Source organism: Mytilus edulis, chromosome 9 (genome assembly GCF_963676685.1).
Source record: "Mytilus edulis chromosome 9, xbMytEdul2.2, whole genome shotgun sequence".
Lineage (NCBI taxonomy): Eukaryota > Metazoa > Mollusca > Bivalvia > Mytilida > Mytilidae > Mytilus > Mytilus edulis.
Genome location: NC_092352.1, coordinates 24,420,874 through 24,435,843, shown reverse-complemented (window position 1 = coordinate 24,435,843; position 14,970 = coordinate 24,420,874). Strand labels below are relative to the sequence as shown.

Sequence of the window (14,970 nt, the reverse complement as noted above, 5' to 3'; positions counted from 1 at the left end):
ATCTTGAAAAGACAGGTACTACCAAAATAACTCCCGGTTTTCTGGAAATCTTAAATTAGTGTACTATGTAGCGCATTAATCCTGAATTTTTAATGCAAACTCATAGACAAGTGAATTTTGGCTCAAAATGGTCTAAATATATTTCCCTTTCACCAAAAGTTTCATTTCTGCAAATTTGTGGGTTAGTTTAGGTAAACAATGACATCAAAAGCACTATTTTGTGTTAGAGTAGGACTACTTTTACATACGTTCTAAATTGGAGGGAGTAATTGGTGGTCTGACACCTAAAGGATTCATTGTAGTTAAATTCTAAACATTAATTCAAACCCATTCTGGAGGTAAATATGGCAGATAGTAGCAAAAAGTCTATTACAATTAATTATGTAAATATGTGTTCATTTTTTCATTTACATATAATAATCAAACAGTCAAGATTTTCTTCATGGACCTTTTCTGTCTTCAACAGAGGCATTCCAAGTACAACAGAAGAAGACTTACAATGATAATGATGTCATGTTAAGTCCAATTGACTATAAGATAAAAAGAGTCAATGGTTAAGTCAAGGAACAAGATTTCAAATTTTACATGTATGTAGGACCCCCAGAATATTTTTTAAACAAACCGCAACAATTTCATTTGATGTTTTTCATATCTTGTGACTGAAAACTAGCAAAAACACTTAAACCTTAAGTTCCGAAACAATTCCAAGATTTAAGAGAACTTGGTGTAGGATATGAAATGTGTTAATAGAAACTACAAACGTTGTACAAAGTGCCCTTCAAATGTCTTTTAAAATGTCTCATCCTAAATTCCTACTAGTATAACAGTCTAGTAGTATTTATTGTTTTACACCTAATCTATCTATTATTAGACAATGGCATACCAATAAAGCATGCATTGCATTCCTGTGTTTTATCCTATATATCCATGGAAATTGTTAAAATATTCATACCAGACAATTCATTATTGCATAATACCAATGTGTAGTATAACAATACAGAAAGAACAATATGGACTGGTTCCAAGTGTAACTTCATCATCGATCTGGATCCCTGCCAGAGAGGGGGTGGTAACAATTGGGTAAAACCTACCAATCTATTACAGTTTAATCTGTACATTATAACCATATGACTACTTTTTAGATGTTTATGTGTACAACAACACCTTCATGATTTTTCTGTCTGTAAGTTAAAAGGCTATACTAAAACACGGACCAAATTCCACAAACTCTTTTCTGTGGACATGACGTGAATTTTGATCAGCTTTTATATGCAACAATAGTTACTGATTCACTTTCTGGATAATGTCACAATAATTCATTCAGTTTAATATACAAATGTAAAAGTACATGTTAATGTTATAAATTCTTTACGAAACAGCTTGCATTAAGAAGTCTGGGGAAATTAGGGCAAAGAAATTTTTCATTGATATTTTTTTTTCAATATGGCTTGATTTATTCATAGACTTTTTTTGCATATATTTTTGTGTTCATAAAAATCATGTTTTTGTCCAAAACCTTTATAAAATTTTCAACCTGAACCCCACTTGGGATTTTATGAATTAGGCCAACTGTAAGTTATATAAATTAATGCTTTCCACAAGTTGGAACTCTTGCAAAATTTCTTCAAACGTGTTCATACCGTGTCTATACCAGAGACCAATTGACATATATACAATGTATCAACCATATGTCACCTTACACCTTTCAACCATAAAATAAATCATTCTTCATAGTAAGCTATAAAAGGCCCTGAAATATCGAATGTGAAACAAGTAAAAATAATTACAGTTATCTCCCTTTAATGATTCTTTAAAGTTCAGTTTATTGAAGAAGAATATTTTATTTTTAAGAGCCACAAAGGGCAAAATTTCGATTTAAATATTGTATCAGTCACTTTTTTTAATAGCTCAGAAACTGATTATTTTTACCAAAAATCTAATGTTATAAAATGTACAATAGCAAATATTTTCATGCATATTTAGGACCAAAGTACATGTATTATATATTGAAATGAAAGGATCCATTAACAACGTTATATTTGTATATGACAACTTCTTCATATTTCATGTAGCACTACAAACCAATATATTTTTATAATATGTCATATGAAGCTAACATCCTTTGAGCTGAATAAAAGACAGATGATGTATTGTAACATACACCAGGGAACACATGGTTATATATTATATAGAAATGAAAGTAATATTATAATACTGCCCTAGAAAACAAATGTTCTAATAAGCAAAAGATATCAATAATGTGTCAAAAACTGGGTTATTATTCACAGCCTAAAAATATAAGCTAAAAGAAAGTCGGTACATTTTTTTTTCTAACAACAGGGCTATTTAAAAAGTCACAGAAAAAAATATTTTGGAATTAAATTTTTAGCAATTTCAGGAAAAGAAATTTGTTGAATAAAGCCTAACAACTAAATGGTTAAAGCAGGAACATATATAGATCTACTGTTCCCAGGCCAAAGGAAAAATTTAAGCTAAAACTTTTTATCCCCCCAAAAACAGACAAATAGTGATGTTGGAGTTGAAGGGGATAAACATAAGAATTAATACAAAAATGTACTGAATCTTCATTTCCAGATAATCTGGGGTTAATACACGGGAAAAGGGGGAGCTTTGACTGATGTCTGATTTATTTAAAGCACGATGTTATCTGTGAAACAGTTTGATATTATTGGTAAACATACATCTTTCTGGTAATAAACTTAAGATAGAAGTTATAAGTACACTGCTGACTCTGAAGTACGAAGGTATCAGCAGGTACATGTATTTCTCACCTGATAATTAACCTTAATTATATAATCAGAGGATGTTTTATATTAAACTTCAACATGAAATAAATCAAATCATCAAACAGTCTACAATACATTGGTTGCCAACTACTTCATCTGTGTTAAAGTCTACACTCAAAATTTATTTCAATAAGTTTTAGCGGATAGGAAATAAATTATAGAATGTTTAAATATTTCAATAAGTTTTAGCGGATAGGAAATAAATTATAGAATGTTTAAATTAAGTTTTAAAATTTAATATGTACATTTCATACTAAAAGGTCTGTGAATTTTTAAATTGATATAATGCAAAATCATCAAATTTAATTTACACCATCTAAAATTCCACTTACCTAAGAGCTTCTCAAAGTTAAAATATTTTATAAATACTTGGTCATAAAGATTTGTTTGCAATAATTAAAAGAATCAACATTATTGACACAAAAAATCGATATCAAATTTAGCTAATTTTATTCAATTAGTTATTTTATCAATGGATTTAGTAATAATATTTAGATATGAATACAATATTCATATATTCCCTTTAGATTTAAATTCTTCCATGAGAATTAATGATTAAAATTGATCTCTAGATTCGTAAAGTAAATATAATTTAACCTGGCCATACCTGACATTTTTCTACCTTTGAGAAACCAAAAGTTAAGTCATGTCAATGACCTTATCATTATTCCCTGTAGGATAAACTTTCATCCATACAAATGTTATCATTACATACATTCTTGTTACATTCTTACATACTTTATTGTAATAGGCGTGAACTTTTTTTCAAACATGTACACATCTCCCTTTTTTTTTTGGACAGAAAAATCGATGAGAATAAGCCATCATTATTACATACATTCACCGATTATTGTTTTCAATCATTGTACATGAATAAATGTCTATTAGCAACAGATGTTTCAATCTAACTTTACCTATGAATATATCGTGACAAGGTAGGCGTTAAAAAAGTGTCCAATAATACAGTCATATGATAAGTTAGACAACAAGTCTATGTCCATTTCTAACTATGAGCCAAGCCAAAGAATCAATAGGTGTCAACTGTACACATTTCTGTTTAGTTTAGTTTAGCTATATCTAATCATATAGCAGAACCTTATTCATAGGACCAAAAAAATGTGCCAAAATAACTATCAAGTACATCTGTTCCCAAACCAGAGATCAAAAAATTCTCAAATGCATCTATATAGATTACCAAACCAGTCCAAATAATTCTTAAGAACACCAGGTATAAAACATGTGCCCAAATAAGTCTCAAATGCATCTTTAACCAAACCATAGCCTAAATAATTCTCAAATGCATCACTACCCAAACCAAAGCCCAAATAATTCTCAAATGCATCACTACCCAAACCAAAGCCCAAATAATTCTCAAATGCATCACTACCCAAACCAAAGCCCAAATAATTCTCAAATGCATCACTACCCAAACCAAAGCCCAAATAATTCTCAAATGCATCACTACCCAAACCAAAGCCCAAATAATTCTCAAATGCATCACTTCCCAAACCAGAGCCCAAATAATTCTCAAATGCATCACTTCCCAAACCAGAGCCCAAATAATTCTCAAATGCATCACTTCCCAAACCAGAGCCCAAATAATTCTCAAATGCATCAGTTACCAAACAAAGTGACAATTTAACAGCAGAAAGAAACTTTTTTTCATTCTGTCTCAACTCTTTATTGTAAATTACTGAAATACTTTGAGCATTATTATAACCTTATCAATAACATTAAATACCCATTAGCTTTCAAAGCCCCTAATAATTGACTAAATAAATGTGACATAACAAGAGAAAACTCTTCCAATAGCTGATATATCAGATTAAATATTACCCAACATCTATTTCATTAAAATAATATTCCGTTTATATATAACTTCCCTACAAGGTTGGAATATTCTTGTAGGTTGAGAACCATTTTATAATGGTAATTATTCCTAGTCTTTGCCCAGTCGTTACAGTGACACCATTTGAGACTTATATAAAGAACATAAGTCATATAAACAGCATGAAATAGATTTATAAGTTTATATATATGGAAAGTATTTCTCAGTTTAGATTGTCTTAATGGGATGGTATAGATAATTTTATAACTGCTTGAGGCCACTACATATACATTCTGTGGTTTCTCTGTTAATATAAGTAGAATTAAAAATATCTTTCATGTGTCTAACAATGAACAAATGTTACAAACAAGTCATGTCAAAAGTAAACAGGTGAAACCATGAAAAAATTTATTCAAAAATGACTGTAAGGCTAGGATGAAATTAAAGGACATACTAGTCTAAGGTTTAGTCAAAATATTCATATTTAAGGTTGATACAGGGTTGGTTAAAGACATTTTTGTGGACTTTGGTCTAATTAAGTGAAATTAAAAAGTCATTTTGCCTGAAAAAGAACTGAAAGGTTTATTCTTGATAAATCTACGCCTTCTAATGAAAATATAATGAACACCTACTGTCTAGAAATACAAATAGAATCAGCTATGTGGCTATTAAGATTCTGGTACCGTACCACAAATATTCTTGAGTGTTCTATCAGTGTTCTATAGGTTAATTATACATAAAAATACTTGCAAGTATCTATATTTATTTGTTTTGGTGTAACTATGAATAGGCAGAAAGTTTTTTTTAGACATTAGATAGTACAAACATACATAGAAGGAATCAAAGTTGAATGACATCTTCTCTGAAAGGTAATTCTAAGGGGAAAAGATGACCCAGGAATGACAGCATACAGCATACTTTACATCAGGCAAAAAAATGTATCATAAAGTATACTCAATGCAACCCTCTCGGCAGAAAAATGTAGGTAAATATTCATAACTTAAATAGTTTGTAGAGATTATATAGGGAAATGTTTTGGTTTTTAATGGCACTGAAAAATGTCTGGACTTTTAACGTTGCTTAACCAAAAAACGTCCATAAGATATGTAAGGATAAGTATAAGAATTGAAGGTAGGTAGGGATGTAGGAAATTCAACTTTACATTTTGTCTGGTCTCCATTATTTTTATCACAAGTCACTATTTAAAATGATACTTTTGAGTACATGTACCAGGTAGGGGCTACAGAGAATTTATATCTTTTATGGTTATAAGACTGATCTTAATTTAACAAATATTTAAAGCCACAACTTAAAACTTTTATTTAAAATTTTCTGATAGGATGTCGTTGTCAAGTTGTTTCAAGCCAATTCCCCTCATACAATTCCCATCATAAAATATACTTGAAAAATACTATAAGTAAATTTTTGCTCAGATAAGAAAAAAAAACTGTATTTCTACAATGAAATAAACATCCATTGTGTCTATCTTAAAATATATTTGTACAAAGCTTACAAACAAGTAAAACCATTAGCCCTACGAAGTGTTTATATCCTGTTTTGTCACAAGTACAAATAAAACTTATTCATTTCATGGTTATTTCCTTTTAACTGAAAAGATAAAACTATTCACAAGAAATATTTGTGGTAAACAAATTAGAATTTTGGACAATAAACAGATGAAATAACACTTCTGTAAAATGGTATCTCTTCTTAATGTCACAAATCAAAATAAAAAAGTGCAAACTATTTGTTTATGTCACAAACAAAGCTATGGTTTAACTGTTTGTCTTATCATATACTACAGTACAGATACACAAAAAATAAGATATCAGTACCACTTCTAACAGAATATTGTGGAAATAAGCATACCATATCAGAATGTACTTGTACAGAACATTGCATGATAAGCACACTTTACCAACAAACAATTTTGCTGAATGATCAAATAAGGAATTTTGATTACTATATAGATTACAGTTCCCAAGGAAGACATTTTTACGATACTCAATGGACAATTAACCTTTTACAACTGTTTTTACTGACTTAAGCAGACATAAGAGGATTTATTATAGAGCTTATTCTCCCTATTAATAAATATCAATGTAGCTCCACATTAAATAAAAGATAACTGGCATTTCAAACATCAATACACAATGTGCATGGTGCACAATAGATCAATACCACACACAGATCAGATAGCAAGATATTGAATAATAGATAGTACTACCATTACTATAAACATTTACAACTTATTTAATTGCATTAAATGTAATTAGTTATCTCTTAGCTTTCTCCATTGCTAAGTAGACCTAATCATCTTGTTTGTAAGAGCAATCAGTACTATATTTATCCTACTGGGTGTACTACTTTTAAATTCATACATAATTGGGTTAATGTTAGATGTAAATGATTTCTACCAAATGTTTGTCTGCATACCGCCTTTTTTTCTCAAATAAGCATATATTAATTTCTTTTACTTTTGGACTCATTACAGGACAAGTCAAAAGCACTTTAAGTTTATCAATTAAAAGGGAGTTATATTCTGTAGAAATTTTAGTGACTACAATCAATTAACTTTCTTTTATTGGAAAAGAAAAAATTATAACAAAGCTCAATCAATCTGCACTGTGCAAAGGTGACCTTAAACGACTTTGATTGTTCTTTTTAGTCTATTTTTGTTTCTTAGTGCTTCCCGATTTACTCAAATTTGATTTGACTGTCTAAATTGTATTGATGATGGTTAAAATTAAATAAGCAATTCACTCAGAAAATACTGTCTTCTTTTAAAAAAAATGTTTAATAATTTCTTACTATTTTTAAGAATTTTATATATCAATTGTGAAAACAACCAATCGTTGACTTGTTCTGAATACTTACATATTTTGACATATGTTCTCCCTATTTCCTTCTACAATTACTGTTAAGTTACCTCAAGGATAAAAAATTAATGACAAAATAGCCCATTCCTGACCTACTTTTAACACACCTACATATTTTTTTTATTACCTAGTTTTAACTTTTATAAAACATGCCTAGTTGCAAATTTTAAAAGTAAATGAACTGTTCTTAGATAAAAATTCTTTACAAAGTCATCAATGAAATATATCTACCTATATACTTGTACAGGTGAACCTTCCTTCCATACAGAACTCCAGAACTCTAAATGTAGATATATCTAGACCTATAAAATAAAACAAATATTGCCATACAAATATTTGACATATTTTTGGACAATTAAACATAGGTATAAAATCAACATTTTAAAAAGTAGTATAAACTTTTTATCAAATATATAAAATTTGATAGGTAAAGTATATAAGATTTAAGCTTAGCTTACCTGTCATTTTTTCACCTGTCGTTAGGTGATCCCGGTACAACAGATGACCTGGAATGTATATATCTATCTTGATGTGTAGGTATTCCAAACATTCACCTGATATTAGCCGTAGGCCGTTTATAACCGTTTATAAGCCGTGGAAGACAACTCTTAACAGATCAATACATTTACATCTATTGTACACATTCTTATTTACTGATAAAAAATGTACATGCCTTAATATATAATATTCCACTGTTAATCTCATTGACATGAATGATAACAATTGTCTGTTTGATCTGTTACACAGAGGATGTGATGTAGGAATCCTATTTATATCTTAGGGTTACCAGATTCTTGTAATCGACATTCCTGTAATAACATAAAGGTTAGATTCCAAGACAATACTAACCAGGATACAGGCTAATCAACCTTTTTTCATCTTTATGAGTATTAAATGAAGAATGGAGATTAAGTAGGGGATATTCTATTTTACTCTCTTTAATTCTAAGCAATATTATCTACCGATTCCAATTATTTTTTTATTTCTCTCAAGAAACCATGCCAATCTCTTTAATCTAATTAGGTCAGTATGGGGGTGGGGAGAGATCAAGCTGTTTTTATTGCATATATTTATATTTGTTAAGATAAATATTCTTATAATAAATCAGATTATTGCATTATGAAAGAAGATCAATTGAGTTAATTTAATATTCTATATCTAACCTTAATAAATAAATAATAAGATTCAAAACATCATAATTTCATTTCCACTATTTTAATCTATACACTGACCTATTTTTACTTTGACTGCAGAATTCTTTTGTTTTTAGAAGGAAATAAAATTATCTTACAATAAAATGAAAAAGTTTAGTTTAGTTTAAACATATTTATTTATAGTGAATTGGGAAACAAGTTTTGCAACTTATATTAATCCCTTTCCACTTTGCGGGTGCGAGTGCTGCCTTGTAACGGCATTAGCCTACTCTTTTTTGAAGATCTACAAAGGTGTCTTTAACGTGCAAGAGATATGGCTCTCTCTTAACACGGGTCAGCCATTTATCATCCCCTTCTGACGGACTATGAAAAAGTATCTTTTATAAACATTTTTTTTATTATAATAATCAAAACCAGATTTAAAAACAAATTCCACTGTTAAATATTTGATGATTTGATATTACTGTAGGGTTTAATTTTTATGGAGTTTTAATTTCATGAATTCCAAGACCTTGTCTTTTCTGTGTTTTAATTTTCGTGTTATAATCGTTCCTGATACTGAACTTCCTTATGAGCAAATCTATCACAATTAAATCTTTAATCTCAATCATGTAATTAACGAATATAAAACTCTTGTGAAAATTGTACATTTTTTTGTTGTTGATAGCTGTATTTAGAGAGAAAAGGATCCAGTTGGCCATATTCCTATTCATCAAGCAAAATTATATCCTTTGCACATACATGAATATATACTTTTAAAATGCCACAAATTTGTAAAATTTGTCATTTATTATGATAACTGATGATTTTGCAAATGTTGATATATTTTTAGCCATTTTGGCCATGTTGATTGCCAGGCAGGGTCATTGGACACGTTTGTTAAACTAGATAACAAATAATGATTGTAGCCAAGTTTGGTTAAACTTTGGCCAGTGGTTTCAGAGAAGAAGGTTTTTGTAAAAGTTAACAGACAAAAACAACAGAGACAACGGACACCAAGTTATAAGAAAAGGTCACTTGACATTATGGGCAAAGTGAGCTAAAATGATTCATTTTAAAGTTGGTAATCAAATTCTCTACACATATTATACTACAAATACAAATTAAGTACAGCGCAAGTATGATTCTGTTAAATAGTATAAGAAGGCCATGAAAAAAAAACATAAATAAAATGCATGAGGCTAACACATGTAAGAGAATGTATAAGAATGTAATTTGTAGAGGTTATGTGTACGTTCATTGTTGACAATTCATTACACAATTATCTAGCCTCTATAGCATGAATGGTGATGATTAACAACCAGGTGTTCGGCACTACCAATCATAGTTCTAATCCATTCCAGATACAATATCTGTTTTACATTTTACCTAAGAATTTCAATTATTATCTTTAATATTTCAATTTAAGCATATGTAGGCCAAAAGTTACCTCCCTTTTGAGGTAAAGTCTATCATCCCAGTTATTCTATATACAAATTTATTTGAAACTCCTACTATTGAAACAAAAAATGTTAATTTTAACAAAATATTCTAATCAATGAAAGAATCACTAGGAATTCAATAAAAACCGTCCTAAAAGGTGTAAACTGAGCATACTTGTATAGTCCAATCTCATGGTTAATGATTGCAACAACACATGTTATTAAATCTCATACAATTTTTATACAAAAACAAAATTTCAAAATTTCAAAAAAAATAGAATGTTCTATACAGACAGTGCCTTCAGAAAGTTAAGTTTTGTCAGTGCCTTAAGATAATTTTTTTCATTTTTCTTACATCGTCACTTAATTTTCAGCTTTCTTGGGTGCTAATTTCTCTAATTCATTCCAGATATTTTGTTGGATAAAATTGGGTTTCTAGGTTATGCCTAGTTAACATTATAACTATAGAAGAGGCCTACCATGATCAATTGGTTTAATACTGCAAGTGTCTGATGTTTTCAGAACATCTTTTGGCTATCTTTAGATATTCTCTGCTTCTGACTGCTCTTAATATAGACATAAGCTGTTTTGGTACAGGTGTGTGTGCACACTGAACTTCCAAGTCTTCAACTCATCCTTCAAAAGAAATAAAGAAAGAACTGAGGATAAAACTGCTTAGATGTTAGCTTACTTGTACTAAACAAAAGATAGCGTTCATTGATTTAAACTTTTCTACTAAGATTATATCCAATACTTTGAGTTCAAAGTAAAACATATAAAACAATTTTGTATCTTTCTTAATCAAGGACTGTTCAACTGGACTTTTGTTCTAGATTTTGTCGGATTTTCATCGAACATTAAGTCGAGTACAAATTCAGCAGCTATTGAACCCTTTGGGACTTAACCAGACTATCAGTAGTCATTTACAATATTTAGTCCAGTGAACTGTCAAGTTGATATTGAACCAAACTACCTTTCACTAGACATTATCAATTTCTAGAGTTCTAAAAAAAAACTGGTTATTCTTAAGTTTGCAGTGTTTATAATCTGACAAACACTTTTAAAACTTATAAATGGCTTACATATTTATCTAAAATTTCACCATTAACCTGTAATTAACAGGAAAACAAAAAACACTTTTATGTTCAAAGTTGATAGATTGATACAGAATAGGAATAAGAATAAGAATATTTATTATTCCAATCAAGGGCCCTTGATGGGCAGCATAACATGTACACATAAAACAATATATCATGATTTGTAACAGAAAAACATTTTTATAAACTAAAATGAAACATTAAAAAAAACGTTCAGACAGTTGTTATTATATTCATGCTATAAAAATCATATGCAGGATCAGAACCAAAAAATCATTACAATTATCATTGTTATTACATACATTAATTAACATTTCGTCTAACATCTAGACATGTAATAATGTAGCTCCCTAAATATTTAAGTACAGACAAATTTTCATTAGTAAATAACCAAACAAATTTTGCCTCATTTGAAAGATGTATAAAATTAGGACAAATACAGTTTATCTCCTTGAAAAATATCTCCCTATCAATTTTGTATGCTGGACAACTAGTTATAAAATGTTGTTCATCTTCAACCAGATTAAGAGTACATTTCCTACAAAGCAAGATATGGATACAAGAAATGTTCCCAGTCTTTACAGATAATTTTTACTTGTGACATTCTCGTCTTTTACAGATAACTTTTACTTGTGACATTTTATCATTGATTCCTCTGCCTTAAGGATGAAATAAAATGTTAAACAGCGAGCAAATTTCTTTTTAAACATAAAAGATCAGATTCACTTTCAGTGTATAAAAACATTAACACAATCAATATTTCTTCTCGATTTTTTTTGTGGATAAAATAAGAACAAGATTATGATCATGTTTATCCTCCGATACAAATAACAGACAATATTGATGTTCCGATAAAGTTTTCAAATTCTCCTACATTTTACACTTACACATTATCAAATTAATAATCATATGTTCTCTTGGCATCCTCACAACAAATTTACATATTCTAATCTTCTCTTTTCTAGGAAAGGCAAACATCTCTTTACAAAATCAATGATTTACTGCAGAAAATTGAGTAATATGCAGACGATTGCTTCATAATTCATTGTAAATTATATCACAAAACTTTTGTGTCTGGGCAAAGATGTCCAGAAACAAAATCTTTCAAAATAATTCATCTCTGTCTTAAATGTCACATAAAGATGGCCCTCTGCAGTATGTCTTTGTGAATACCACCATATTTCAACTTAAAATGTCATGTTCAACATTAGCTTGAGTAAACATTCTTTGATGATTTTTTGCTTTTAGAAATTCTGGTCTCTAAAATATCCTTAAATTTTGTTGGGAATTGTCCAGCAGTGGGACAACTTCAACTTTTAAATTAGCATTTATAATTTCAATTTAATTCAATGCTTTTTCAAAACTTTAAATTCACTCCAATAAGAAGATATTGTATGTAATGTAATTGTTACTTGTTATAGCTGCATATAAATCATTATTATTAACCTGCACTTGTCTTATCAATGCTTTGAATGTTCTCATAGATAAATTTCTGTCACAGCACTAACTAAATCTTGGTCCTCAAAAAAATGTGGAGTGTCAAAAAAGTACTTTTTGTTCAGATATGAAAAAGAACAGATAAACCAACCAGCAGTAAAAATTAACTTTTTTTTAGCTATATTTAAAAAACTTAAACAGTACAATCTCACTCTTCAAGATTCTAGAGCTAAGTTTTGATGGAATGCAGGTCCAAACAAGGTAGAAAAGTTAATGTCGATTTATCAAAGATACATGGTTAGATTAGACAGAAATCAACTCTAAATTGTTTCCTGCTTTTGGAGCTTTCAAAATTTATTCAAAATTCAAAACAGTGACTTCTACCACATTTTCATTCAGTAAAAACTGGATAACTGCTTAGACATCTCAGCATAAGTTGGGACATGATGATAAACCACACGTCATACTAAACTAAAGAAATCCCTTCTTTTTTAATTGTTGTTTAAAAGACAAGTAATAACTGGCAATACATAACTTGTACTATGAGCTTAGTTCTCTTACAAATCAAATATTTGAACAACTGAAATATGTATAATTTTCTTTGAACATATATACTGAAATATTGCCAAAAAGCCTTCAAAATATTTTTAAATGATAATTATCAAGATTAAATTTCAACGTATTCATTTTAAAAGTAATGAAGCACAAGTGTGTCTACTGTTATAATCTATAGTGTGATAACCAAAGAATTGTGTATGCCTTGGCCTCAGATCCAGACACTGCAGTTGCCACACACATAGTCTACTGGTGTTAGAGGCTAAGGGTCAAACAATTTACAAGACAATTATCTCCCAGAATGTCCGAAAATAATTTACATAGTTATCTCATTAGAGTTATTCCCAGGTGACAAATATGAAGTATCCCTTTATTCATACAATTTAAATCCTTGTCCAGACCAATTATTGTAATTCCACGAATTGTGAAAAATTTATATAAAAAATTTAGAACAAAAATAATAAATTTTTATGTGATAAAACCATCCCTGATTCCCATATTGATGTTTTCCCACCTAGTAACTTGTAAATGGATCTAAATAGTATCGATTCTTGATACCGAAAATAAAAAGTATGAGTTTATTGTCTCTTAATGTATAGGGAATTAATCTATTTATAGATCGACAGGGGTGGGTGTCTCTATAACAAACTTAGGTCTAATTAATTCCCAAATAGTTATGGTTTTGAATTAACTTTACCTCATTACTGAATATAATTTCCTTCACTTTTATCACTTTCATTCAAATCAAAATTCAATAACCACTTTTGTTTTGTTCTCCAATACGTTCAAATTTTACTAAAATTATTCCATATTCATCTCTTTAAGGTTTTGTTCACCCTGTCTGTAATCTGATGATTCTAATTGACCGATTAAATGAACAGGACAACATCAACACTCTCATTTAGGAAGTTTACTCCTGTCCTCCCAAATATAATTGACTTATCTTAGTTCCCTCTTAATATGCCCTATCAAATCAGACATGTTGTCCCAAAAAATGTCACGGAAAGTCCTTTGTCCAAGGGAGGATATAAAGAAATGATTATTTCAGTAACTTTTTACATCAATTTGAACAAGAAAAAGGTCCTCATCTTATCCTTGGTTCACATAAAGGTCAGCTAAAGGCTAATGTTGATAAAAGATGTAAAATACAGTCAATCTCATGTGGAAAATAATAAAAAAAAGAATCATGTCTGGATTTTACTTTTATATGTATATATAAAAGAAGATGTAGGGGTATATGTTAACTTTTATGTATGTATTTGAGGTTTAGTGAACTTATTACTAACTGGCTAAGCATTTTAACAGTGTAGGTGTGTCTCATCTTAGGATTATTTATATCTTAATCTGAAATGATTGAACTGTGATTTCAAAATGCCAATTAGCATAGCAAACATTTTATCTTAGTGGAGATCCTAACTTGTTAATATACACCTAGCACATTTGTTTCTCCCCATTGTACAGAAAATGTCATATGGCAGGATATTGAACTCCTGGCTTCATAACCATCAGATCTTTAAAGTACATGCAAAAAAAAATATTTTTGACTATATGAAATCAAAGGCTCGATTATTATTTTTTACAAAGATCGGCATACTAAACCCAATGTCCTTATCATTTAATTTAAAGGTTGTTTAGCATAGAAATGATTTGCACTTATGATACAGCCAGTTTCTTCTAAAATCAAGCCAGTAGGAAATTTTGGGACAAATTCAAATTTTCCTACATTTTTACAACTTTTTATGCCCCACCTACAATAGTAGAGAGGCATTATGTTTTCTGGTCTGTGCCTCTG

General features: G+C 29.6%; 1 long non-coding RNA gene across 2 annotated transcripts in view; it reads right to left on the bottom strand.

Annotated features, from left to right (window-relative positions):
* Nucleotides 1-14,970, bottom strand: part of LOC139487866 (uncharacterized) — a 61,704-nt gene that overhangs the window by 31,933 nt on the left and 14,801 nt on the right. For both annotated transcript variants that reach the window (XR_011655891.1, XR_011655892.1), the window contains exons 4-5: nucleotides 10,569-10,725; nucleotides 7,746-7,816 (exon numbers count right to left, since the gene is read on the bottom strand). This is a non-coding gene — a long non-coding RNA (uncharacterized lncRNA). The remainder of the gene's footprint in view (nucleotides 1-7,745; nucleotides 7,817-10,568; nucleotides 10,726-14,970) is intronic.